Raw genomic sequence first — 27,446 nt, forward strand, 5'->3', positions numbered from 1 at the left:
TTGACCTGGGTTCGATTCCCGGCCATTGCAAAAGCTTTAATATGTACAAATAAAGGGGGAGGTAAAATTGGTAACACAATAAACGTATAATTGTATCTGATAGCATACAATAATCAGACCGACATATTGCTGCTCAAAGTCCGGAGATCGGTCTTGGATACATAATCAAACATAGATACATATATAGAATACAAAACAAGTTTATCTTTGCAACAGAAGGCCAGCTGGTTCACCCCCTTCCTGTAGTGGGTCTCGTTGTTGTTGCTGATGAGACCCACCAAAGTTCTGTCATCCGCAAACTTGAGGAAGTAGTTGGAGCTGTAGGTGGGTGTGCAGTCGTGGGTCAGCAGGGTATAGAACAGGGGGCTGAGCACACATCCTTGGGGGGCCCCTGTACTCAGCGTGATGGTGTCCTATGTGTTATCGCCGACCCGTACAGATTTTTGTCTGGCAGTGAGGAAGTCCAGCAGCCAGTTGCAGAGAGAGGGGCTGAGGCCAAGTTTTGTTAGTTTACAAATCAGCTGCTGGAGGATGATGGTGGTGCTGAATGCTTAGCTGAAATGTAATCGTATTCTTGCTCAGGTGCATATTAAATTAGCCTTATAAATCTCTCTATAGTTTGTGTTGAGTTTTGTTGATTCTGGTTTTGAATCTTTATTGAGTGCACTCAGCACTCACTCTCACAGTATGGGACAGAGTAAGAGGGCCATCTGCTGGAAACAGTGAGCATTGTTATTCTCCTTTTCAAATGTATTTCTGGATGTTGGTAGTCGCTAGGTCCTGGTGAAAATGGTGAATTTAGAGAGGGTACTCATTGTTACAGTCCTTTCTTTGCAGATGTATCCTATGGTTTTGAGTGACTGTTGAAAGAAAAATGTACCACCACCATTTAGGCAGTACAAGGCGATGGTGGTATAGTGGTAAGCATAGCTGCCTTCCAAGCAGTTGACCCGGGTTCGATTCCCGGCCATCGCAAAAGCTTTAATATGTACAAATAAAGGGGGAGGTAAAATTGTTAATGCAAACACGATAAACTTATAATTGTATCCGATAGCATGCAATAATCAGACATACACATTGCTGCTCACATTCTGGAGATCAGTCTTGGATACATAATCAAACATAGATACATATATAGATATACAAAAAATGTTTATCTTTGCAACACGAGGCCAGCTGGTTCACCCCCTTCCTGTTGTGGGTCTCGTCGTTGTTGCTGATGAGACCCACCAAAGTTCTGTCATCCGCAAACTTGAGGAAGTAGTTGGAGCTGTAGGTGGGTGTGCAGTCGTGGGTCAGCAGGGTATAGAACAGGGGGCTGAGCAAACATCCTTGGGGGGCCCCTGTACTCAGCGTGATGGTGTCCTATGTGTTATCGCCGACCCGTACAGATTGCTGTCTGGCAGTGAGGAAGTCCAGCAGCCAGTTGCAGAGAGAGGGGCTGAGGCCAAGTTTTGTTAGTTTACAAATCAGCTGCTGGAGGATGATGGTGGTGCTGAATGCTTAGCTGAAATGTAATCGTATTCTTGCTCAGGTGCATATTAAATTAGCCTACTAAATCTCTCTATAGTTTGTGTTGAGTTTTGTTGATTCTGGTTTTGAATCTTTATGGAGTGCACTCAGCACTCACTCTCACAGTATGGGACAGAGTAAGAGGGCCATCTGCTGGAAACAGTGAGCATTGTTATTCTCCTTTTCAAATGTATTTTGATAAGTAGTCCTAACAAAAGAGATGTTGGTAGTCTCTAGGTCCTGGTGAAAATTGTGAATTTAGAGAGGGTACTCATTGTTACAGTCCATTCTTTGCAGATGTATCCTATGGTTTTGAGTGACTGTTAAAAAAACAATATACCACCATCAATTGGGCAGTACAAGGCGATGGTGGTATAGTGGTAAGCATAGCTGCCTTCCAAGCAGTTGACCCGGGTTCGATTCCCGGCCATCGCAAAAGCTTTAATATGTACAAATAAAGTGGCAGGTAAAATTGGTAACACAATAAACGTAGAATTGTATCTGATAGCATAAAATAATCAGACCGACATATTGCTGCTCAAAGTCCGGAGATCGGTCTTGGATACATAATCAAACATAGATACATATATAGAAATACAAAAAACGTTTATCTTTGCAACACGAGGCCAGCTGGTTCACCCCCTTCCTGTAGTGGGTCTCGTCGTTGTTGCTGATGAGACCCACCAAAGTTCTGTCATCCGCAAACTTGAGGAAGTAGTTGGAGCTGTAGGTGGGTGTGCAGTCGTGGGTCAGCAGGGTGTAGAACAGGGGGCTGAGCACACATCCTTGGGGGGCCCCTGTACTCAGCGTGATGGTGTCCTATGTGTTATCGCCGACCCGTACAGATTGCTGTCTGGCAGTGAGGAAGTCCAGCAGCCAGTTGCAGAGAGAGGGGCTGAGGCCAAGTTGTGTTAGTTTACAAATCAGCTGCTGGAGGATGATGGTGGTGCTGAATGCTTAGCTGAAATGTAATCGTATTCTTTCTCAGGTGCATATTAAATTAGCCTACTAAATCTCTCTATAGTTTGTGTTGAGTTTTGTTGATTCTGGTTTTGAATCTTTATTGAGTGCACTCAGCACTCACTCTCACAGTATGGGACAGAGTAAGAGGGCCATCTGCTGGAAACAGTGAGCATTGTTATTCTCCTTTTCAAATGTATTTCTGGATGTTGATAGTCGCTAGGTCCTGGTGAAAATGATGAATTTAGAGAGGGTACTCATTGTTACAGTCCTTTCTTTGCAGATGTATCCTATGGTTTTGAGTGACTGTTGAAAGAAAAATGTACCACCACCATTTAGGCAGTACAAGGCGATGGTGGTATAGTGGTAAGCATAGCTATCTTCCAAGCAGTTGACCCGGGTTCGATTCCCGGCCATCGCAAAAGCTTTAATATGTACGAATAAAGGGGGAGGTAAAATTGGTAACACAATAAACGTAGAATTGTATCTGATAGCATAACATAATCACACCGACACATTGCTGCTCAAAGTCTGGAGATCGGTCTTGGATACATAATCAAACATAGATACATATATAGAAATACAAAACAAGTTTATCTTTGCAACACAAGGCCAGCTGGTTCACCCCCTTCCTGTAGTGGGTCTCGTCGTTGTTGCTGATGAGACCCACCAAAGTTCTGTCATCCGCAAACTTGAGGAAGTAGTTGGAGCTGTAGGTGGGTGTGCAGTCGTGGGTCAGCAGGGTGTAGAGCAGGGGGCTGAGCAGATCTATGTGTTATCGCCGACCCGTACAGATTGCTGTCTGGCAGTGAGGAAGTCCAGCAGCCAGTTGCAGAGAGAGGGGCTGAGGCCAAGTTTTGTTAGTTTACAAATCAGCTGCTGGAGGATGATGGTGGCGTTGAATGCTTAGCTGAAATGTAATCGTATTCTTGCTCAGGTGCATATTAAATTAGCCTACTAAATCTCTCTATAGTTTGTATTGAGTTTTGTTGATTCTGGTTTTGAATCTTTATTGAGTGCACTCAGCACTCACTCTCACAGTATGGGACAGAGTAAGAGGGCCATCTGCTGGAAATAGTGAGCATTGTTATTCTCCTTTTCAAATGTATTTTGATAAGTAGTCCTAACAAAAGAGATGTTGGTAGTCGCTAGGTCCTGGTGAAAATTGTGAATTTAGAGAGGGTACTCATTGTTACAGTCCTTTCTTTGCAGATGTATCCTATGGTTTTGAGTGACTGTTGAAAAAACAATATACCACCATCAATTGGGCAGTACAAGGCGATGGTGGTATAGTGGTAAGCATAGCTGCCTTCCAAGCAGTTGACCCGGGTTCGATTCCCGGCCATCGCAAAAGCTTTAATATGTACAAATAAAGGGGGAGATAAAATTGTTAATGCAAACACGATAAACTTATAATTGTATCCGATAGCATGCAATAATCAGACATACACATTGCTGCTCACATTCTGGAGATCAGTCTTGGATACATAATCAAACATAGATACATATATAGATATACAAAAAATGTTTATCTTTGCAACACGAGGCCAGCTGGTTCACCCCCTTCCTGTTGTGGGTCTCGTCGTTGTTGCTGATGAGACCCACCAAAGTTCTGTCATCCGCAAACTTGAGGAAGTAGTTGGAGCTGTAGGTGGGTGTGCAGTCGTGGGTCAGCAGGGTATAGAACAGGGGGCTGAGCACACATCCTTGGGGGGCCCCTGTACTCAGCGTGATGGTGTCCTATGTGTTATCGCCGACCCGTACAGATTGCTGTCTGGCAGTGAGGAAGTCCAGCAGCCAGTTGCAGAGAGAGGGGCTGAGGCCAAGTTTTGTTAGTTTACAAATCAGCTGCTGGAGGATGATGGTGGTGCTGAATGCTTAGCTGAAATGTAATCGTATTCTTGCTCAGGTGCATATTAAATTAGCCTACTAAATTTCTCTATAGTTTGTGTTGAGTTTTGTTGATTCTGGTTTTGAATCTTTATTGAGTGCACTCAGCACTCACTCTCACAGTATGGGACAGAGTAAGAGGGCCATCTGCTGGAAACAGTGAGCATTGTTATTCTCCTTTTCAAATGTATTTTGATAAGTAGTCCTAACAAAAGAGATGTTGGTAGTCGCTAGGTCCTGGTGAAAATGGTGAATTTAGAGAGGGTACTCATTGTTACAGTCCATTCTTTGCAGATGTATCCTATGGTTTTGAGTGACTGTTAAAAAAACAATATACCACCATCAATTGGGCAGTACAAGGCGATGGTGGTATAGTGGTAAGCATAGCTGCCTTCCAAGCAGTTGACCCGGGTTCGATTCTCGGCCATCGCAAAAGCTTTAATATGTTCAAATAAAGTGGCAGGTAAAATTGGTAACACAATAAACGTAGAATTGTATCTGATAGCATAAAATAATCAGACCGACACATTGCTGCTCAAAGTCCGGAGATCGGTCTTGGATACATAATCAAACATAGATACATATATAGAAATACAAAACAAGTTTATCTTTGCAACACGAGGCCAGCTGGTTCACCCCCTTCCTGTTGTGGGTCTCGTCGTTGTTGCTGATGAGACCCACCATAGTTCTGTCATCCGCAAACTTGAGGAAGTAGTTGGAGCTGTAGGTGGGTGTGCAGTCGTGGGTCAGCAGGGTGTAGAGCAGGGGGCTGAGCAGATCTATGTGTTATCGCCGACCCGTACAGATTGCTGTCTGGCAGTGAGGAAGTCCAGCAGCCAGTTGCAGAGAGAGGGGCTGAGGCCAAGTTTTGTTAGTTTACAAATCAGCTGCTGGAGGATGATGGTGGTGCTGAATGCTTAGCTGAAATGTAATCGTATTCTTGCTCAGGTGCATATTAAATTAGCCTACTAAATCTCTCTATAGTTTGTGTTGAGTTTTATTGATTCTGGTTTTGAATCTTTATTGAGTGCACTCAGCACTCACTCTCACAGTATGGGACAGAGTAAGAGGGCCATCTGCTGGAAACAGTGAGCATTGTTATTCTCCTTTTCAAATGTATTTTGATAAGTAGTCCTAACAAAAGAGATGTTGGTAGTCGCTAGGTCCTGGTGAAAATGGTGAATTTAGAGAGGGTACTCATTGTTACAGTCCATTCTTTGCAGATGTATCCTATGGTTTTGAGTGACTGTTGAAAAAACAATATACCACCATCAATTGGGCAGTGCAAGGCGATGGTGGTATAGTGGTAAGCATAGCTGCCTTCCAAGCAGTTGACCCGGGTTCGATTCCCGGCCATCGCAAAAGCTTTAATATGTACAAATAAAGGGGGAGGTAAAATTGGTAACACAATAAACGTAGAATTGTATCTGATAGCATAAAATAATCAGACCGACATATTGCTGCTCAAAGTCCGGAGATCGGTCTTGGATACATAATCAAACATAGATACATATATAGATATACAAAAAATGTTTATCTTTGCAACACGAGGCCAGCTGGTTCACCCCCTTCCTGTAGTGGGTCTCGTCGTTGTTGCTGATGAGACCCACCAAAGTTCTGTCATCCACAAACTTGAGGAACTTGGAGCTGTAGGTGGGTGTGCAGTCGTGGGTCAGCAGGGTGTAGAGCAGGGGGCTGAGCACACATCCTTGGGGGCCCCTGTACTCAGCGTGATGTTGTCCTATGTGTTGTCGCTGACCTGTACAGATTGCTGTTGCAGAGAGAGGGGCTGAGTTCAAAATGTGATAGTTTACAAACCTGGTGCTGGGGGATGACGGTTTGCATGCTGAGCTAAAGTCTATAAACAGCATCCTAACATATGAGTTTTTTGTGTCCAAGTTGGTGAAGGCAGATGATACACAGTGTAAACTCAGACATCATTTTTTCAAAGATTGATAAAAAATAGTTGTGTACTGAATGAAAATAGGCTATCAAGTGTGAGTGCAGAGTTTAACACACTGCCTTAGACATCTAATTAGCAACAACTGTTACATAGACTTCAATATCTACTGCCTTTGAGAAAAAGAGGTGCGATGGCCGGGAATCGAACCCGGGTCAACTGCTTGGAAGGCAGCTATGCTTACCACTATACCACCATCGCTGACAAAATCAATGTGTTCCACTGCAAACTCTCATCTGTGTGTCAGGAATTCCAGTAGAAGGGGAGGGAGAAAAAAGGAGGAGTGGAGAAGGGGAGGTCGGTCAGCCAGAGAAGAAGGAAAACTCTGTATACTTAAGGATAACTCAAACCAGTCATTACATTAACTTGACTGAACATTTATAGATATTAAAGTGAATGACAAAGAAAGAAAAACTACTATCACACAGTGGAGAAATAGTACATTAAGAGATCATGGATCTGGAAGCCCTCAGTTCCTTTTTAGGAGAGGAACCTATATTTGAGTTAAATTTGTAGACAGAGATTTCATACATTTTCTTTCAGGAGAAGCAGAGAAGAAACAGCAGTAAAACACAGATGTTGTGTTTTCACTGACAACGTCTAACAAAAAGAAAGGTACAACCTCAAATTATTCACTGTTCCATTTACACAAGGAAAGAGAAATTACTCAAACAAGTTATTAAAATTATTAGCTGAACTATTATATAGTCGAATGTGAGCAGCTGACCCTAGCTTGTATAACTAACTACATGGAAACAGCTATCAGTTCACTTTTATCCCAGATTTAAATGGGTCTGAATTGAAGGACGTAAACATAATAACAGTGAGGTTAACATTTTCTAGTTGAAATAACAAAGTTGATGTCACAGGGCCAACATGTAGTCAGTGATAGACAAAACACAGGCTGTGCCAACAACAATATTATTTGAACCTGCTCTGTACATAAACAGAGGTGGGAGAAGTACTCAGATCTAGTAAAAGTAGAAGTACCAGAGTGTAGAAATACTTTGTTACAAGTAAAGTACTTATTATGAACATTGGTCCATTTCACCATTATATCATATGACTTGATTATAATTATTCATGTATTAATTGTGTTTATCAAAGCTGGTAAAGGTGCATCTAGTTTGAATCAATTTGACTACTGAAGGGTAGCTTTTGGATTTACTCCAGGTGTAACTAAAGTCTTATTTAAAGGTGGGGTAGGTAATTTTGGAGAAACCAGCTCGAGTGCGCTAGAATTTGAAAATACACAACTGGAAAACATCGGCCACTTCCTTACAGAGCCCCTCCTCCAACACACACAAACACGCACATGACCAATGAGAGCACGAGATAAGTTTGTGCACAGATGGAAGGCTGACAGGCAGGTAGGCCATCCAATTATTTTAGCCAGGCCGGCTAAAATGATTGGTCGTGCTTTTTACAGTACTACGGCTTCCACAGATGACATTTTTTGCACTTAAGATAGTCATTGCTATCGGGATGTTAAGAGCATTCCATGGAATATAACAAAAAGTGTATCTCGAGCTGGTTTCTCAAACTTACCTACCCCACCTTTAAGTAGAGTAGCCTACTTGAGTAACGGCCCCTACACACGGCGTCGTGCGTTGAAGCTTCAACGCTTCTGCCTATTCACTTTGAATGGGGTGACGTCACGCTTCGCCGAACTGTATTGTGGGAGCAAAGTGTAGCTTTGCTCGCGTTGCTCGCTTCAAAAGTAGAGCAATGTTCTACTTTTGAAGCTTCGACGGAAGCGCCAGCCAATCGAATCATATGCCAGTACAAGCTCTAGCCAATCAAACCGCTGCTTGTGTGTCCGGGCGGGAGATTCATGTGATTGGTTGTTGGTCGAGCGTCAGACATGCCCGCCGGCAAGCTTCAACGCACGCCGCCGTGTGTAGGCGCCGTAAATCTACTCAGTTACTTCCCACCTCTGCTCTGTACATTAGCAATAAGATAAGTACTCAAACCATAGTGCAACCTTGTGTGGTAGTTGTTTTGTTTGTTGGTCTATTAATGAACTGACTCGTGCTCCGTGCTAAAGTCTTAACCATCTTTAATCAATTGGTCTTGTTCCACATGTTCACTTGGAGTGTTAGTATCACAGTCTGTCTGTGGTGAAGGTGTGGACTCAGACTCAATGATGGATTCACTGAGCTGTTGACCAGCCTCTTTTGTTTTCATAAGACTGCGACGATTGCGTCTGAAGATGTGTCCTTCCTCTGTCCTCACAGCTACTTCCTGAAGAACAGTGGCTTTTGTTCTCCATCCATCAGGACCCTCAATCCTGACTGTCATTACTTGATAGTAATGGAAGCTGCTTAGCTGTTTTGTCATAGCATGTTTTCTGCTTCATCTTTTGTTGTTGTAGTTGGTGTTGCAGCTTTGGGTGTCTCTTTTGCTTTGAATAGCTTGGCAGTGTGGTGCGTAACTTACGATTCATCAGAAGTTCAGCAGGTGACAGTCCACACTCCAGAGGTGAGGCTCTGTAGCTGAGTAAAGCGAGGTATGGGTCTGAGCCACTCTCATCAGCTTTCTTTAGAAGTTGCTTGAGAATGCGAACTCCCTTTTCAGCTTTCCCATTTGACTGTGGATAATGAGGACTTGAGGTCACATGCTTGAAGTCGTACTGTTCTGCAAATTCTTGCCACTCTCTGCTGTTGAAACACGGTCCGTTGTCACTCACTACTGTGTTAGGTATGCCATGTCTGGCAAAAATTGATTTTTAATGTGTTATGACACATGTTGATGATGAGTTTGACAGTATTGCCATTTCAGAAAAGTTTGAGTAATAGTCAATGACCACTAAATAGTCTTTACCTTTGAGATGAAACAAATCCATTCCAACTTTATGCCATGGCGCTGTTGGCACATCAGTCACCATCATGGGCTCTTTAGTCTGTTTGTTTCTGTGTGTTTGGCATGTGTCACACGTTGGTACGTGTAATAAAGACATCGAGAGACTGATTGGTATCAATCTCTCGATGTCTTTATTTATTCCAGGCCAGAAAACACTGTTTCTTACCCATCTTTTGCATTTTTCAACACCCAGATGACCTTCATGTATTCTTTGTAGTACTTCCTGTCTCAATGCGCATGGAATGACAATCCTGTGTTGTTTCAGTAATAGCCCATCAACGACACTCAGTTCACCTCTGATGTGCAACCTACCTATGTTGCAAATGTATTATCTTTTCAATTTACACACGGCATCTATTGCACGTCTGTCCGTCCTGGGAGAGGGATCCCTCCTCTGTTGCTCTCCCTGAGGTTTCTCCCATTTTTCCCTTTAAACTGTGGGTTTTCTCCGGAAGTTTTTCCTTGTACGATGTGAGGGTCTAAGGACAGAGGGTGTCGTATTGTCATACTGATATTTTGTACAAACTGTAAAGTCCACTGAGACAAATGTAACATTTGTGATATTGGGCTATATAAATAAACATTGATTGATTGATGTGGTAGAAGAGCGGACAGGAAACTACAGGCCATCCATTTTGCATATTTGCAATGACACACTGCAGCTCTGTGTCTTTTGCTGTTTCTTCAGCTATCTGTCTGGACTTTGTGTCTGATACAGGAAGAGCAGCAGACACCATGTTCACATGACTTTTCACATCCTCTTCAGTTGTACTCACATTATCCACTGTAGGCTTGTGAGAGAGCGTCAGCAAGTATCAGGTGCTTTCCAAGTGTGTAGATCAGCTCAAAGTCATATCTCTGCATCTTCATCATGAGACACTATCCTTTGTGTCATTTCACTTAAATTATTTTTAATGATGGATACAAGTGGACGATGATCTGTCTCTACTGTGAATAAAGGTAGGCCATGTAGCTGTGGCACTTCTCAAAGCCATAAACCAGTCCCAGACATTCTTTTTCTATTTGAGCATATCTGCACTCAGTCTGTGTCATTGACCTGGATACATAGGCCACTGGTTTCCAATGCTCGCCTTCAACTTGTAAGAGCACCGCGCCTATTCCATCCTTTGAAGCATCTGTTGAAACTTTAATCTTCTTTGTTGGGTCAAAGAATGTCAATACACGTGCCGTTGTCAGTGTCTGTCTGAGTGTTTTCCACTCTTGCTCATGTTTGGCTGTCCATTTAAACTCATTTTCTTTGTGCAGGAGCTCACGGATGCAAGATGTCTTTGCAGATAGGTTTGGAATAGATTTACCTATGAAGTTGACCATCACCATAATGCAAAGTACACCTGTCTTGTCTGTGGGCCTTGGCATATCCTATATGGCTCTGATCTTTTCTTGGTCAGCTTGTACACCTTGTGCAGAGAGCTTGTCTCAGAGAAAGACAACTTCTTGAACTCCAAACTCACATTTGCTCTTGTTAAGCTTGAGTCCATACTTGCGCTCCAGTACCTTTTTCAGCCTCTCATTGTGTTCTTGTAGTGTAGAGCCCCACACAATGATGTCATCAACATATGTTCGAACACCATCCAGCCCCTCAATGATGTGCTCCATCGCTCTGTGAAATATTTCAGATGCTGAGATGATCCCAAAGGGCAGTCTGAGGAAGCAATATCTGCCGAATGGTGTTTTAAAGGTGCAATATTTGGTGCTGCTTTCATCCAGTTTCAGCTGCCAAAAGCCTTGAGACACATCAAGCTTTGTGAAGAAGCTGGCACCTGCCATTTCACTTGTGATTTCCTCACGCTTGGTTATCTGATAATGTTCACGCTTGATGTTTTCATTAAGATCTTTTGGGTCAATGCACACTCTTAAATCACCACTTTTCTTCTTTACACAGACCATCGAGTTAACCCAGTCTGTTGGCTCCTCACCCTTTTTTATCACTCCGAGCATTGTCATTCTGTCGAGCTCTTTCCTTAAGCGATCTCTGAGTGGCGCTGGAACTCTTCTTGCAGCATGCACAACTGGCTGTGCATTTTCTTTGAGCTGGATGTTGTATGTGAAGGGCAACACACCAAAACCCTTAAACACATCTGCATAACTCTGTACTATACAATCAATAGAGTCATTTGGTGTACTCACAGTTGTGTTGATGCAATACACTCTCTTGACAAGTTCCAAATCTTCACATGCTTTATCAGTCAGCAGTGAATCAAGTCCATCAGCGACAACAGAGAAAAGTAGGTGGTGCACTTGACCTTTTGAGGTTACCTTTAATATGTACACGCCCAAACTGTTGATTTTCTGTCCATTATAATCTTTTAGTGCCTGTGTTCTTTTTTAAATGTGTGGCTTATCTTTCATTGCCTTGATGTCAGACAGGCTCATCAGGTTTGCTTTTGCACCAGTATCCAGTTTCATAGTTATTATTGTCCCGTTAATCATCAGTGGAGCTATCATTTGTCTTTTCTGATAGCATTAAGCTCTTTTTGCTCAGTTTCACAGTTAACCATGCCAACAAAAAATGTCTCACTTAAATCATCGTCTTCCACTATGTTTACAGACTTTCCTTTCTTCCTCTCTTTTCCTTTTGAGAAGCACTGCTTAGCAAAATGGTTATTTCCCTGGCAATTAGAGCATTGCTTACCAAATGCCAGACACTGTCGTGGTTTGTGCTTCGAGCCGCAGCGCTTGTCCCTTCTTCCGACCGCTGTGTAGGCCGCGTCTATGCGCGCCATTTGCCTTGGCTGGAGACCGCACCAACTGCTGCGCCATCATTCACGTTAGCCGCGCTGAAAGTCCTGACGTGCATTTGGGACAGCTCACTTGCATGGCAGATTTGTATAGCTGCTTCACATGTCAGCTCCGTTTCCCTCAGCTGCCTTTCTCTGACCTTTTTATCCTCCACGCCAAACACGATCTGGTCCCGTATCATGGAGTCCCTTAGCGTAGCAAAGTTGCATGACTGTGCTTTTAGCTTCAGGTCAGTCAGAAAGCTATCAAAAGGCTCATGCTGCTGCACACGTGAACGGAATACATATCTCCCGTATGTTTCGTTCTTTCTGGGAGAGCAGTGGGCATCAAATTTCTCAAGCACTTTATCCAGTTTGTCTTTATCAGCCTGCTTTTCATACACAAAAGTATTGTACACTTCTACCGCCTGTGGGCCTGCTATAGTTAGCAGTAGCGCTACCTTTCTAGCATCCGGCTTAGTTTCCAGTCCCATGGCCGCGATGTAAAGCTGGAACTGCTGCTTGAAGGTCCGCCAGTTGCTGTCGACATTTCCCGAAAGTTTTAGTGTCTCCGGTGGCTTTAATGAATCCATGTCGCTTGTCACAACTCCTCATTTAATGTGTTTTTATTTTACTTCATAATTTACACCTGGTACCATGTTTTGTTTGTTGGTCTATTCATGAACTGACTCATGCTCCGTGCTAAAGTCTTAGCCATCTTTAATCTAATTTAGTCTTGTTCCTTACATGTGGATTCAAACATAGACAGGGACGCGGGAAGTCAATCAGAGTTGGGGGTGCGGTGGGAGGGGATTTTTTTTTAAATATTGAAGTTAAAAACATCAATCTGATGCACTTTGAGAGCAAAATTAAGAGATCTACTATGGGTAACTGTTTTTCATTTATTCTCTCTGGCTGTCCATCTCATAATGTTCCCATTATGCCAATAGGAATATAATTCAAAATAATTATAATTTCATGCAAAAATCGTCTCAAAAAGAGGTTGCACATTTAAATTCAGGTGTTGTTATGGCAACGTCAGTGGCCAAACAGCCAAATGTACTGCTGCAAATACGTTCAAACATGCTGTCGACACATAAAGCAATGGCAACTATGCCACCATTTCAGCTGACTTTTTCTAAGAAATACTGTCAGATAGCATCCATATATTTCAGTGCTAGGTTGATGCTACTATGAAACACTTTAACTGAGGACTCCGGATCAACTGTAAGGTAGCTTCTAGCTTCATGTCGAATAGTAAGTCAACATTTTCCAGAGAGCTTTCTTTGAAATCACCAGGTAACGCTAAAAAACATTACATTTAGATTGTATGACAAAGTGTTTATTTAATATCTCTGGCTAGCTATTCTTTCACACACAGTGACGTCACGAGCTACCCACAATGCAACGCGCGCCATATATATATATATAAATACGCCATTTTCCTGGAGGTGCTAATAGGATATTAGCACCTCCAGGAAAATGGCTAATATAAACAGCTAGGTAACGTAGCCAGGCAGAGCGCACTAGGTTATTTTTCTGAATTAACGACCGAAGAAATCGCTGCATGTCTTCGGATTACATCTCTGGACTTGAGGGGTGTGCTCTAGGTCGTTACCCGGTAAACTAGAGCTGTGTGGGTTGTCCGATTGCCCTTACAGACTGCCTGCAGATGTATGGAAAAACGACTCTCGAAAGTGGCCTTCGGTCGATTTTGGCAGCATCTACGTCTATCTTCTGGAAACACCAGATGAATACCCCACTTGTCACAATAATATTATCATGCCAATGCATATATGTGGTATTTTAGAGTTGACTAGATATTGATTAAGGCAATAGATTATGATATTCTGCTTGCACCTCGTGTGAAATGGCGGATACCGGAAGTACGGTGTCGCCCTCGGCCCAAAACCCGTATGTGTGTGTGAAAGAATAGCTACTTGCTAATGGTTTAGCTTACCCACGCGATTCAAAGTAACGTCAACGTAGCTGTAATTTATGCTTTGCTTTCATGTTCGCATAACTTGGAAGTTTACTGACATTTACATACCTTATTCACCTGGCTCAAGTGGTGGATCTGGGGTTGTTGTGTGAGCCACCACTTGAGAATTGTCGTATTTTTTATGAAAAAATGTTCTTATGTCCATCTTCAAAAACTCTGAGTCCGACTGACAGTTAAAACACTAGGCTTGTTTGAGACACATTGCGGCTCGCCTCGAAAGTAGACGAGAGTAGCCGATCGCAGCCGGGGGAGGTGTCAAAAAGCTCGTCTTAAGTCGGACAGCTCGGAGTCGGAGTCGGCTTGACTGGCTGGGTTTGCAATGGCGGAAATTGCGTTGGCGTTTTTCGTTACAGATGAAGTGGATGCAATAGAAATCCCACATGTATTGTATGGAGAATGGCATGATGAACACCGTCTGCGGAGGTAATTACGTATCTTTTTATTTTTAATTTGATAGGGACAGAGCATGTTAATGAACATCAGTATAAAATACAAGAAGTATAAATGTGTTTGAGCAAACGTGCTAATTTACATCCGTAGTAGGCTACCTAGGCAGGTAACAAAAACAGATACACAATACAATACACAAGTAAAAAGACAAAATATATTGTTGCATCAGTCTAAATTAAAAAGTATGATCGATTATCCGGACTGATTACTTTACTCTACAGATCACAAATTGTGCAAAATTATGACACTATTAGTCTTTTTTAGTCCAATGGGATAAGATAAAAGCTACTTTACTAAAGATATAGAACGCAAGCAAGATAGTAGTACAAAGATACAATAAATAAACAAGAATACAACTGAAATCAAGTGAAGATAATATAGGCCTACAGCAGCAGCAGCAGTTATATATATATAAAGAATGTTGAATAGGTCTAATGATTTATGGTCATCATTTGCTCCTGTGTCTGCCTTCCTTAGATCCGTTCCAAAGGTCCAACAATTTGTGGAAGAAGTGGTCCCACAGTACAGTCCTTCAGACTTCAAAAGTCATTTCCGATTGTCCAGGGGACATGTGGAAGTATGTGTGTGTATATATATATATATATATATATATATATATAAATAACATCAAATATGTATTATCTGGACTGGTGATATTAAAAGCCATTTATTCCTTTCTACCAAACAGGATGTGATGACGACTATTGGCCCGTTCTACTGGAACAGACAGCACAGTAAAGTGCCGCTTCAAAACAGTGTTCTTGCCTGTCTGTGGACTCTATCAAACCAGGAGTCCTATAGGGGGGTTGCTGATCGTTTCAATATCACCAAATCCACTGTCTGCCTGCATCTGCATGAATTCTGTAGTCTTGTCACCACATATTTGTCTCACCACATTTCCTGGCCCACAGGGCAAGCCCTACATAATTCTGAGTTAGGATTTTGTGCAGCAGGATTTCCCAACACTGTCTGTGCGGTACATGGATGCCACATTCCTATTGTGAAACCACACTGTGAGAACCCAGTAGCATACATCAACAGAAAACAGTTTTATTCTGTTGTGCTTACTGGGTTCTGTGACAGTAAACGGAAATTCTGTCATGTTAATGTGGGCCACCCTGGTAGCTGGCATGATGCACTTGCATTCCGGTTGTCTGCTGTTGGAAGGCTGCTTGATGAAGATCCCCAGTCCCTGGTGCCTGAGGGAATGCACATCATTAGGGACTCTGCCTACCCACTATTGCCTCAGCTTATGAGGCCATACAGGGACAATGGCCATTTAACTGCTCGGCAGCGTCGTTTCAATCAAAAATTAAATGTTGCACGCGTGGTCATTGAGCATACCTTTGGCCTACTGAAAACGAAGTTCAGGAGGCTCAAATGTTTGTACATGAAAAACATTGCAAACATTAGCACAGCAGTCACTGCCTGTTGCATACTTCACAACATGTGCTTGGAGGAAGGGGAAGCAATTGAAGTTGATGAGCAGGTTGAAGCAGCAGATAACAGGGCACCGCATCCCCAGAACCAAGATGCAGTGTTGCACAGAAATCAGATTTGTGACCTTTTTTAAAGAGCTCACACACACACACACCACCACCCCCCCCCCCCCCCCCCCCCCACAAATAACCACTGTCATATTCTTTGTGGAAGACATTTGTTTTTTATTTCCTTTCCTTTTATGCCCACAGTATTGAGTATGTAAGTCACTTTGGATTAAAGCGCCTAACAAGTAACATGTAATGTCATCCAAAATGATTGGGCAAGTAAAAAATAAATGCATATATATGAAAACTAGATATGGTCATTTTCTGCACATGTCAATAGCAGTTGACTATCTTCTTTGAAAATGAAATAACTATATATACATATGTACACATGTACTTGGCAAATAAATAATAATTGCATATAAACATTGTGAACACTTAGTGTATACAAATACAAATATTACAAGGCAATTGCCAGGGATGAAATAATAACTCAACTGCATAACGAGGAAAATAAATAACTAATCTAAACAATATTACTTCCATAAACAAACTGAGGTGGTGTTCTTTATAAACAAATTAATTCAGGGAATACCCAGTGTGGGGGAAATTATGGCATATTGGGCTTGTCCTGCAAAAGCTCAATGATGCGCTCTTGTTGGCTCCCAATGGACTTTAACTGGGAAACAACTTCTCCCATCGCAGTCAACATTTTAGCTTCAAACCTCCTCCTATTTCTCTCCTTCAGCCTTCTCCGGCGCTCCTGTTCTGGCCGCACCAGTGTCTCCAGTGCACTGGTCCTCCTCTCCGAGTGGGCCTCATACAGGTCGTAGAAGGAGGGATGGGAGACTCGAGACCGGATTGATCTCGGCTGAGTGGTGGGCAGGGTCATGGAGGGACCAGGCTGGGCCTCAGAGGCACACGGCAGTGTGGTGGGCAGGGTCATGGAGGGACCAGGCTGGGCCTCAGAGGCACACGGCAGTGTGGTGGATGGTTGTGAGGCAGTGGGTAATAGAGGGGTGGAAACAAGAGTGCCTGGAGGTGCGCTCCCAACACCGCACCTCCCAAACAGGTTGTCCATTATCTGTGGAATTGCAGAATTGTTAAAATGGAAATGTTGCTTTTACCAACTAGATGTGCAAGAACAAACTTCTTACCCCATAATATTCCCACGTTATGTTCCCCTCTCCTGTTGAGGTATGTAATTTGATTTAATCTTGCCATTTTAAATGATGTATTCAATAAATAAGGTTAAACCAAATCATTACATTACAATAGATTTTATTTTAATGATTTGGTTTAACTTAAAGAGAAACTTTATTGTTATTGCACATATTACAGGTACTGAGACAACGAAATGCAGTTTAGCTTCTAACCAGGTGCAACAAGCAGTGAAGTGGAAAGTAATGTACACAATCTACAGAATAACATATAGAATGAATTGAATGATGAATAAACAGTGGGGTATGAATACACTAGATATCAGCCTGTGAGCAGTATGAACAGTGTGTATGAATATGCTAAGATATATAAAGTATGAAAACGGTAAGCAGTATAGTATAAAATATATAGATATTAATTTCATGATGATAAACATTGTGGAACAATGATGAAAAATAGGAATGGATGTGGCGACGTAAAACTGACACAAAACAACAACAAACTTTTGCCAGCCAATTGGAGAGTTTCATCAGCAGCACGTGGTAAAAACCACCAATGAGCGCTCAGCTCGAGATACCAGCGAGCCGTTACCCATCAAGCATTTCGCTTCCGCAGCCCGTGGAGAGCAACTGCGCCAACTCGCCTCGCCTCGCTCTCAAGGCTGCGGGCGTCTTTGTCCCGCGAAATTTCAAAGTCTCATGTGGGCGGGCCTCCAGAGCAAGTCGGACAACATGACTAACCATCATGCAACGCACTAGCAAGACGTTGATCGCAACTGCGCAGGTCTGCGCAGGTCTGCGCAGGTCTTGCTTGTCTCAAACAAGCCTACTGTCACAGGATAGATACAGTCGGCAAGCAAGGGAACGCCCACCACACGTCACATCCGGTTCGCGCTGAGGGGGAAAACAAACCGGCTTCCACAATGCCCAGGAGCTGCTGTGTGCCCTTTTGTACAACTAACAAGCTTACAAATCCAAATCTAAAATGTTATATTTTGCCCAACGGGAGCACAGAGCCCAGGAGAAGAAACCGGTGGCTTCAAGCGATCCATCGGGAGGATGAGTTTGGCCACCTGTGGGATCCACAATCCAAACATGTGTACGTCTGTAGTCAGCACTTCATTACAGGTATGACAACGTTATTCACACAATAACAGTGTTAAATTGTTTCGTAGTTAACATGAATGTTCAATTACTAGTTTTAAGATAAGTTAACTAACTACTACGTTATGCAGGCTACCTTGCTTGAGTATACAAAAACACAGCTATGCTAACAACACTGGTGGTAGCTTCCGAGCTTTCTGCAGTTAAAATGTATTTCACTCCCTTCTATCCCCTTCTCATTTCGTTTGTGAACTGTCTTGCCCTAGGCTTAAAAAACGAGGACATAGCCCACCCAGATTACACACCCTCGCTGTTCCCACATAAAAAGACAAAGTCTCCCAGGTCAGTACTTCAGAGGCTGGAGAGAAGGAGGAAGCGTGAGGGTGTTCAGTCTGCCCAACCAGAATCCCCAACATCAGAAGCTCCCATACCTCTTCAGGAGTTAGAGAGAAAACAACTTTATGAAGAATTGTATAATTTAAGAAGAGAAAGAGATGAGGCCATGAAGGAGCGAGCTGAAGCCATCAGAGAATTGGAGATGTTGAAAATGTCGGTAAACACTGAGAGAAAATGACACTAAATGTAAAGTCATGACAGGCCTGTCATGGACAGTATTTGACACTCTTCATCAGTACCTGGTACAGTTTGTTTAGTCACAGAAAACATCCAAGATGTCAACATAAGACCAGCTCTTTATTACTCTGGTGAAACTGCGGCAGAACCCCTCAACCGATATGATGTGTGGAATATTTGACCTGGCACATAGCACTTTCCTGGATGTATTCTCCCGATGGTTGGATTTGATGTACGCCAACATTTATTTTTTGATTAAATGGCCTGATAGAGTGTATCAGAAGCACAGTACCAGCAGAGGTTCTCTTCCAGTACCCTAGAGTGACTGCAATTATCGACTGCTTTGAAATCAGAATTGAACACTCAAAGAAGCTGAAAACAAGGTGAGATATTTTTCTTTTTGATAGCATGCATAAAGTGTCGGGTTTTTGTAATACTTACCTGGCTGTCTGTGTATATGTATGTACACAATTTATAGATAAGTATTACTAACGACTGTCTCTTCTCACAGAGCTATCACCTACTCAAAATACAAAAACTGGACAACAGTGAAGTATTTCATTGCATGTCACCCATCTGGCTCAATCACATATCTCTCCAAAGGCTGGGCAGGGAGGGCTTCAGATGTGCATATTGTAAGGAACTCAGACTTCTTATCTCAGAAGTTCCACCATGCAGGAGATCAGGTAACAATTGTTTTTTTCTCTAATTTAAGTCTTATTTGTGAATTTATTATTTACCCATAGTTACCATTTTTGAGTTGCTGTTGAAGTAAAGTAGTGTTTTTAAGTATTTGTAATGTTTATTTCAGATTTTAGCCGACAGGGGCTTCACTTTGAAGGATGACTTTGCTGTTCTGGGTGCACAGCTCATCACACCGTCTTTCACGAGGGGCCGAAAACAACTGTCAGCCGAAGATGTTGCAAATTCTCGTGTGACTTCGAACATCAGAATTCACATTGGTAAGTATAGACTCAGCAGTCAGATTCATACAGTATGTACATTTTAATGTTTTTGGTATTCAGAGTGTGCTGCATCATCAAATCACTGTTGCTACTTGCCGCTGACGTAGTTCACATTTCCTAAACTAAATTAATTACTGTAACAGTACAGATCCGGGTTAACAAGTGCTGAGACGTTATTCAATTAATCACATCAACGAGTACATGTGTAATCCCTACTTTGTAGGGTGTCTTAAGATAACATTTTATCTTAAAAACATGTTATTCTATATTTAAATACATTGAACTGTTGTTCACATTTAGTGCAATATCAAGAGAACAGGATAACAGGAAGTTAACAGGGATCTTTCTTCACTTTAACATGAAAAAGAAACACTAATTATAGGACACAATGCACTGACGATATGATATAACGGTCAACTGCTACTCCTGTGAAACTCGAACATAACAATGTAGATAAACAGCATTTTAACAACAAATATGTGATCTGTGGTCTGCAGAGAGTCATTGGGGCCCTGAAGAGCCGGTACCACATTCTGGATGGCCCACTTCCTCTGCACCTGGTGAAGAGACTGCAGGATGAAAGACAGAAGAGAGAAGAGGCCATGATTGATAGGATTGTGCATGTCTGTGCAGCACTAATGAACTTGTCTGGCAGTGTCATGTACAACCGTTACAGAATCTGAGAGTAAGAACAAAATCAATGTGCAGTCATTTAATAATGAGCATCAGAGAACAATATTTTATGCAACTTTTTTATACAATAAAGAAGTCATTATTGTTCCAATTGTGCCATTTAACAGGTTTCAGTTGAGACATAATGGATCTTTCTAATCAAAACCACCTGTTGTTTGTCTTTCCACAGGTCCCTGAACTTATCTCAGTGCTGCTCTGCTGCTGCACACCCTGTCACCCTGCCTCTGATGCCTGTCACCGTGCCTCTGATGCCTGTCACCGTGCCTCTGATGCCTGTCACCGTGCCTCTGATGCCTGTCACCGTGCCTCTGATGCCTGTCACCCTGCCTCTGATGCCTGTCACCGTGCCTCTGATGCCTGTCACCGTGCCTCTGATGCCTGTCACCGTGCCTCTGATGCCTGTCACCCTGCCTCTGATGCCTGTCACCCTGCCTCTGATGCATGACGCTCTGCCTCTGATGCCTGTCACCCTGCCTCTGATGCCTGACGCTCTGCCTCTGATGCCTGTCACCCTGCCTCTGATGCCTGACGCTCTGCCTCTGATGCCTGTCACTCTGCCTCTGTTGCCTGATGTTCTGCTGCCACTTGTGTTGCATGATGGGTCACTCCCTGTGCTGCTTTCGACTGGACTGTGTTCTGCCTACTTAGCAGAAACATATACAGTGCTTATCATAAATGAGTACACCACCTTTGAAAAGAACACAAGAACAATTTGATCAACATCACAATAATTATCTGATTAGTATCAAAGTCACAAGTATAGACAATATTGTACAGCCCATTATTCATTCTATTTGTAGCCTATGTATGTTTTCATGTTGTAAATAAATGTATAGGCTTTGTGATATTTGATTTGTTTACATATAGTCTAGTAGTCTATGTTGATACTGAATGAAATAGCTATATGCTTCAAAATGAATTGGTATAAATACATATGTAACTCTGTCACAGTGACTTATTTGTTGCCATTTTTACACTGATAGGAAATTCAACCACCTACCTGTGCATCTTTCAGCTCCCGAAGTTTGTGTAGTATGTGTTGTGACCAAAATATTTGCATCACATGAATGGCACCACTGATGAAGTCCTCATCTCTTTGTACTCTGAATATCAGGCAGGTCTGAGGAGTCCAAGTGATGAAGTCTGCATACATCCGTTTGGTAACAAACATCTGCATTTGGACCTGTCAAATGCAATGCAATCATCATAACACAAATATTTATATTATAGTCAGTATGCCATCTGTGGATAATTATCTTGGATAATTGCACACAATGCTGCAGACTTATTAGAGGTGTGCAGGTATATGCAGGTGAAATATGCATGACTTCTCTTTAAGCTTGTCAGACTTTCCAGATGTCCTCTTTTGTCCTCAAGCCACTGTTGGTACCCAGTAGAGGTGTCTTGCCCCTACACACGGCGGCGTGTCTGAAGCTTGGGGATTTTTTACGAACAACGTGACCAACAACCAATCACATGAATGTCCCGCCCCGGACATACAAAGCAAAGCATTCATGCTACATCCATGCTGGCTAAATATACTGTCTATGCTTGCTAGCTGTCCATTCAAACGAAGTACACTGGATATAAACTCCCCAAACAGGCGAAAACCTACCAGTTTCACCCACTGTCTCTGCCACCTCCCCCCATGCCTGGCTCCTCCGGTTTGTATCCCTGTATGTAAAGAGGGACTGGTCATATAGTACCGGGTGATTCCCTAATGCCACGATAATTTCCTCCTCCATCTTTTGACATGGGAAATAACTGCGGTCTGGCTCTCCCAACATACACGCGGTTTGATTGGCTAGCGCTTGTAATGTCAGATTTGCATATGCGGGATTTGATTGGCTGATTGATTGATTGATTGATTGAAAAGTTTATTAACAGCTTGTATATTGGGTACAGTACAGTACAGCTCAAAACATACAATTGTTAAGGGGATGCAGACCAGAGAAAGACTTTCGTCTTGTTTACATCAGGGTCCCCCATTTCCAATTCATCATGTCATTTAAGACATATAAGACATATTTGACATACAGATGGCTTATTTACAATTTACATACAGGTGTTTTTTTACATACAGATTGGTTGTTTACAATTTTCATTTTAGATTTCGTTCTAATACATCCTAACCGTACATTTAAGACATACCAAGTCTACAGATATACAGTTAGTAACAGAGTCTAAAATGCAAGTATATACATAGATGGGGGGGGGGGAAGCTGTCCATTGAACGACAGGTTGAGATTTGTACCATTACCGGGGCCAGTCTTGCAATGCTCTCCCCCGAAGGTGCTCTTTAAGAGAGGTTTTGAAGGTAAGTATAGTTTTACTTTCCTTTACAGTTGTGGGAAGAGCGTTCCACCTTGATGTGGCATAATTGCGAAACGTGTATTCCCCCTTTTTTGTGCCAAATCTGGGTTTCACATGATTTGTGGAGCTCCCTCTGGTGTTATGATCATGGTATTCCTTGACCTTTGGGAAGAATTTTGACATGTACATGGGTACCATAGAGGTGTAGTGGATCTTGTAGACCAGGCCCATTGCAAGTAGCTGTACTCTGTCGTCTACTCTAAGCCATCCTAGGTTGTCAAAGTGGGCAGAGGTGAGGTGGGTTCTAGATGAAAGGTCAAGCAGTAGTCTGACCAGTTTATTTTGCGATGTTTGAAGTTTTATTTTTAGCGCCTTGGAGGTGCTATGGTACCATGACGTGCAAGCATAGTCATAGTACCCTTGAATGAGTGCTCCTGCCAGAGTTTTCAGGGTGTTTTTGTTTACCAGAGAGGACATCCGGTATAGGAATCTAGTTCTTTGATTGACTTTTTTTATTACATTGGATGCCATTTTGTCACAGGAGAGGTTTGCCTCAAGAATAGATCCTAGGTATGTAATTTCCTTCTTACTTGTGACAATAATGTCGCCCACTGCAACTGAGAAGTCGTCGGATTTGCTGAGATTATGTTTCGAACCGAAGAGAATGGACTCTGTTTTACCCAGGTGTAATGATAATTTATTATCGGCGAGCCAGGTGCAGATTCTGCCGAGCTCGGAGCTGAGGGTTTTTTCAACCTGCAACCTGTTCCTGTCAGAGACCAGCAGGGTTGAGTCGTCCGTGAACAGGAACAAGTTGCAGTCACATGCTGATGACATGTCATTTACATAAATTAGGAACAGTAACGGACCTAATATGCTTCCTTGTGGAACACCACAGCTCACTGGGAGGGGGGGGGACAGAGTACCGTTTACCTCCACCATCTGTTCTCTCCCCTCCAGGTAGGATTGCATCCAGCTCACCTATAGTTTATCAAAACCAATTGCTTTTAGCTTGTCAATCAGAATGGGGTGATTGACAGTGTCGAAAGCCTTTTGTAGGTCCAGCTTCACCATGCCGCAGTACTTGCCCTCGTCCACCTCTTGTTTGATGTGGTCGCTCAAATAAAGAAGGCATGTGTCAGTGGAGTGGGATGTTCTAAAGCCAGATTGAAATTCATAGATTAGTTTCTTTTCCGCGAGGTACTTTTCGACCTGTTCATATACTATTTTTTCCATGACTTTCGAGATGGAGGTAAGTATAGAAACAGGGCGGTAGTTGCCTGGGTCCAATTTGCTGCCCTTTTTGTGCAGGGGGGTTACTCTTGCAATTTTGAAGTCTTTGGGTACTTTTCCCTGTTTTATGGAGAGGTTAATTATGTGAGCTATGACTGGTGAGATGGCGGTTGCTGTGTCTCTGAGGAATTTGGAGGGGATATTGTCGTGGCCAGTGGCCTTGTTAGGTTGGAGGGCGCTCAGTTTAATGAGTACCTCTGCTGTTGTTACCCTTACTAGACTGAAATCATCTTTGCGTACCCCTAGGTTTTTGTAGTAGGTCATGATGTGATCTACTCCAAAGAGCCCTGAGTGGGAGGGTAATTTATTTACAAGAGTTGTGGCTATGTTTGTGAAAAAAATGTTCAAGTACTTGGCCACATCCAGTTTGTCTGTGATGAGCCTGTTATCTGTCTTTATGTTTAAGTTAGAAAATCTCGTTTTGAGTTTTTTACTGCAGCCAAGCTGGTTATTGAGTAATTTCCAAAGTTCACAGGGTTTATTTTTGTTTTCCTCAGTTTTGACATTGATGAAATTCTTTTTGGCAGTTTTGATCATGTCCGTCGAGGCGGCAAAAGTAGAACATTGCTCTACTTGTGCAGCGAGCACCGCGAGAGAAGCTACGCTTTGCTCCCACAATGCAGTTCGGCGAATCGTGACGTCACCCCATTCAAAGTGAATGGGCAGAAGCATTGAAGCGGCAACGCACGCCGCCGTGTGTAGGGGCCGGCCTGTCTACACTACAGGCATCAACAAATCTTGAAGCTGGGCGTGTCTGAGGCTTGGCGATTGTTTGCGAGCAACGCGACCAACAACCAATCACATGAATCACCCGCCCCCGACATACAAAGCAATAGCAATGTTAAAACGAAGTAAACTGGATATAAAATCCCCAAACAGGCGAAAACCTACCAGTTTCACCCACTGTCTCTGCCACCTCCCTCCATGCCTCGCTCCTCCGGTTTGTATCCCGGTAGATGAACAGAGACTGATCAAACAGCACCGGGTGATTCACTACCGCTATAATACATTTTCCCTCCATTTTTTTGAATATGAGGAAATGACCTGCGTAGTCTCTCCCAGCAGCGGTTTGATTGGCTAGCGCTTGTACTGGCAGATTTGCATAAACGGGATTTGATTGGCTGACGCCAGCTTCGAGCAAGCATCGAGCCTCAACTTTTGACGCCGATTGACGGCCCGTCTACACTACAGGCGTCGAAAAAGCTTGAAGCTGGGCGTGTCTGAGGCTTGGCGATTTTTTTGCGACCAACGCGACCAACAACCAATCACATGAATCTCCCGCCCCCGACATACAAAGCAATAGCAATGTTAAAACGAAGTAAACTGGATATAAAATCCCCAAACAGGCGAAAACCTACCAGTTTCACCCACTGTCTCTGCCTCCTCCCTCCATGCCTCGCTCCTCCGGTTTGTATCCCGGTAGATGAACAGAGACTGATCATACAGCACCGGGTGATTCACTACCGCTATAATGAATTTTCCCTCCATTTTTTGAATATGAGGAAATGACCTGCGTAGTCTCTCCCAGCATACACGCGGTTTGATTGGCTAGCTTGTACTGGCAGATTTGCATAAACGGGATTTCATTGGCTGACGCCAGCTTCGAGCAAGCATCGAGCCTCAAAAGTTGAACACTTTTGACGCTGATAGACGCTCGCGATGCTTGCAACGCCTTGCCATGCTACCCACAATGCAGTTCGGCGAAGTTTGAAAATATCCTACGTCACCCCATTCAAATGAACGGGCGAAGCGTTGAAAGCATTTGTTGACGCCTGTCGTGTAGACGGGCCGTGACGCTCGCGATGCTTGCAACGCCTTGCCATGCTACCCAGAATGCAGTTCGGCGAAGTTTGAAAATATCCTACGTCACCCCATTCAAATGAATGGGCGACGCGTTGAAGGCATTTTTTGACGCCTGTAGTGTAGACGGGCCGCTAGCCTCTATAACGGACCGTCCACACAGCGGCGTGCGTTGACGCTTGGCGGTGGGCGTGTCTGAAGCTTGGGGAGTCAACGCGACCAACAACCAATCACATACATTTCCCGCCCCCGACATAGCAAAAAAGGAAAAGCCCGGTTCTTCTCCACTATTGCCAAAATGGATGCCAGTTTTGTAGCAAGGGTAGCACGGGCAAGTGTAGTAGCAAGGGTTGCTTTAGTGTATGCAATGTCTCGCAGGAGTCAATGTAGTGTGCGTCGCTGTTGGGTACATCCGATACTCAGAAAACGTCTGCAACGGGGGGAATACCACGTTCTTGTCCAAGAGCTCCGCCTGGATGATGTACTGTTTCAGCAGTACTTCAGGATGAGCAAAGACGTGTTCGACGAGTTGCTCGGAAAAGTGGGTCCACTGATTTCAAAGGCAGACACCCATATGCGTTTGTCAATCGGACCCGCCGAGCGACTCGCCATCTGCATACGGTACGTTTTGTGTATTTCTACTTCTTTAACCTGACTCTGTATATAAAGAGAGAGAATGCATGCCATGGATGAATGATGAATGAAGTCTGTGATTTAGTTCAGATGGATGACATTAATTAAGATAGCTAGGTAAATACAGTATTGCTCCCCTGTGTACATGGCGTGTGTGTGTGTGGGGGGGGTCTGTGTGTGTCTGTTTGTGTGTGTGTGTGTGTGTGTGTGTGTGTGTGTGTGTGTGTGTGTCTCTGTGGTCTGTGTGTGTGTCTGGTCTGTGTGTGTTGGGGGGGTGGTCTGTGTGTGTGGGGTGTGTGTCTCTGTGGTCTGTGTGTGTTGGGGGGTGGTCTGGGGGGGTCTGTGTGTGTGGGGTGTGTGTCTCTGTGGTCTGTGTGTGTGTGGTCTGTGTGTGTGTGTTGGGGGGGTGGTCTGGGGGGGTCTGTGTGTGTCTCTGTGGTCTGTGTGTGTTGGGGGGGTGGTCTGGGGGGGTCTGTGTGTGTGGGGTGTGTGTCTCTGTGTGTGTGGGGGGTCTGTGTGTGGGGTCTGTGTGTGTGTGTGTCTGTGTGTGTGGGGACATATACTTTTTTTTAATCATGTATATTATTTTTTTCTCAGGTACCTGGCAACCGGTGACTCATCCAGGACCATAGCATTCAGCTATCGGGTCGGGCATGCAACCGTGGCTGTCATTGTCAGGGAGGTTGCGGGTGCCATCTGGACCGCCCTGGTTGAGGAAACCATGCCGGTACCACAGACCGAGGACTGGAGAGCCATCGCTGCTGGGTTCCAGGAGCGCTGGAACTTTCCGAATTGCGTTGGTGCCATTGATGGGAAGCACGTGGTGATCCAGGCTCCGGCAAATTCTGGGTCCCTGTACTTCAACTACAAGTCCACCCACTCCTTGGTACTGCTGGCTGTCGTGGATGCCCAGTACCTCTTCAGGGTAGTGGATGTTGGAGGCTTTGGAAGGAGCAGCGACAGTGGGAGCCTGCGGAATTCTGCATTTGGAGAGAGCCTCAGAGATGGCAGTATGCGGCTACCACCTGACACCGTCATCCCAGGAGCAGAG

The 27,446-nt window shown here is 43.6% G+C and overlaps 1 long non-coding RNA gene and 6 other non-coding genes across 7 annotated transcripts; 6 read left to right on the forward strand and 1 right to left on the reverse strand.

Annotated features, from left to right (window-relative positions):
• Positions 1 to 903: 903 nt before the first annotated feature.
• On the forward strand, positions 904 to 975 carry trnag-ucc. Its single transcript has one exon. It is a non-coding gene; the product is annotated as a tRNA-Gly (tRNA).
• A 900-nt stretch (positions 976 to 1,875) lies between these two features.
• On the forward strand, positions 1,876 to 1,947 carry trnag-ucc. The gene has a single exon. It is a non-coding gene; the product is annotated as a tRNA-Gly (tRNA).
• A 1,803-nt stretch (positions 1,948 to 3,750) lies between these two features.
• On the forward strand, positions 3,751 to 3,822 carry trnag-ucc. Its single transcript has one exon. It is a non-coding gene; the product is annotated as a tRNA-Gly (tRNA).
• Positions 3,823 to 4,722: 900 nt separating this feature from the next.
• Positions 4,723 to 4,794, forward strand: trnag-ucc. The gene has a single exon. It is a non-coding gene; the product is annotated as a tRNA-Gly (tRNA).
• Positions 4,795 to 5,651: 857 nt separating this feature from the next.
• trnag-ucc lies at positions 5,652 to 5,723 on the forward strand. Its single transcript has one exon. It is a non-coding gene; the product is annotated as a tRNA-Gly (tRNA).
• Positions 5,724 to 6,451: 728 nt separating this feature from the next.
• Positions 6,452 to 6,523, reverse strand: trnag-ucc. Its single transcript has one exon. It is a non-coding gene; the product is annotated as a tRNA-Gly (tRNA).
• A 7,592-nt stretch (positions 6,524 to 14,115) lies between these two features.
• Positions 14,116 to 15,289, forward strand: LOC117550246. Its single transcript, XR_004569599.1, has 3 exons — positions 14,116 to 14,347; positions 14,852 to 14,951; positions 15,063 to 15,289. It is a non-coding gene; the product is annotated as an uncharacterized LOC117550246 (long non-coding RNA).
• Positions 15,290 to 27,446: the final 12,157 nt, after the last annotated feature.

This window comes from Gymnodraco acuticeps, unplaced genomic scaffold (genome assembly GCF_902827175.1).
Source record: "Gymnodraco acuticeps unplaced genomic scaffold, fGymAcu1.1, whole genome shotgun sequence".
In the NCBI taxonomy this organism is placed as follows: Eukaryota; Metazoa; Chordata; class Actinopteri; order Perciformes; family Bathydraconidae; genus Gymnodraco; species Gymnodraco acuticeps.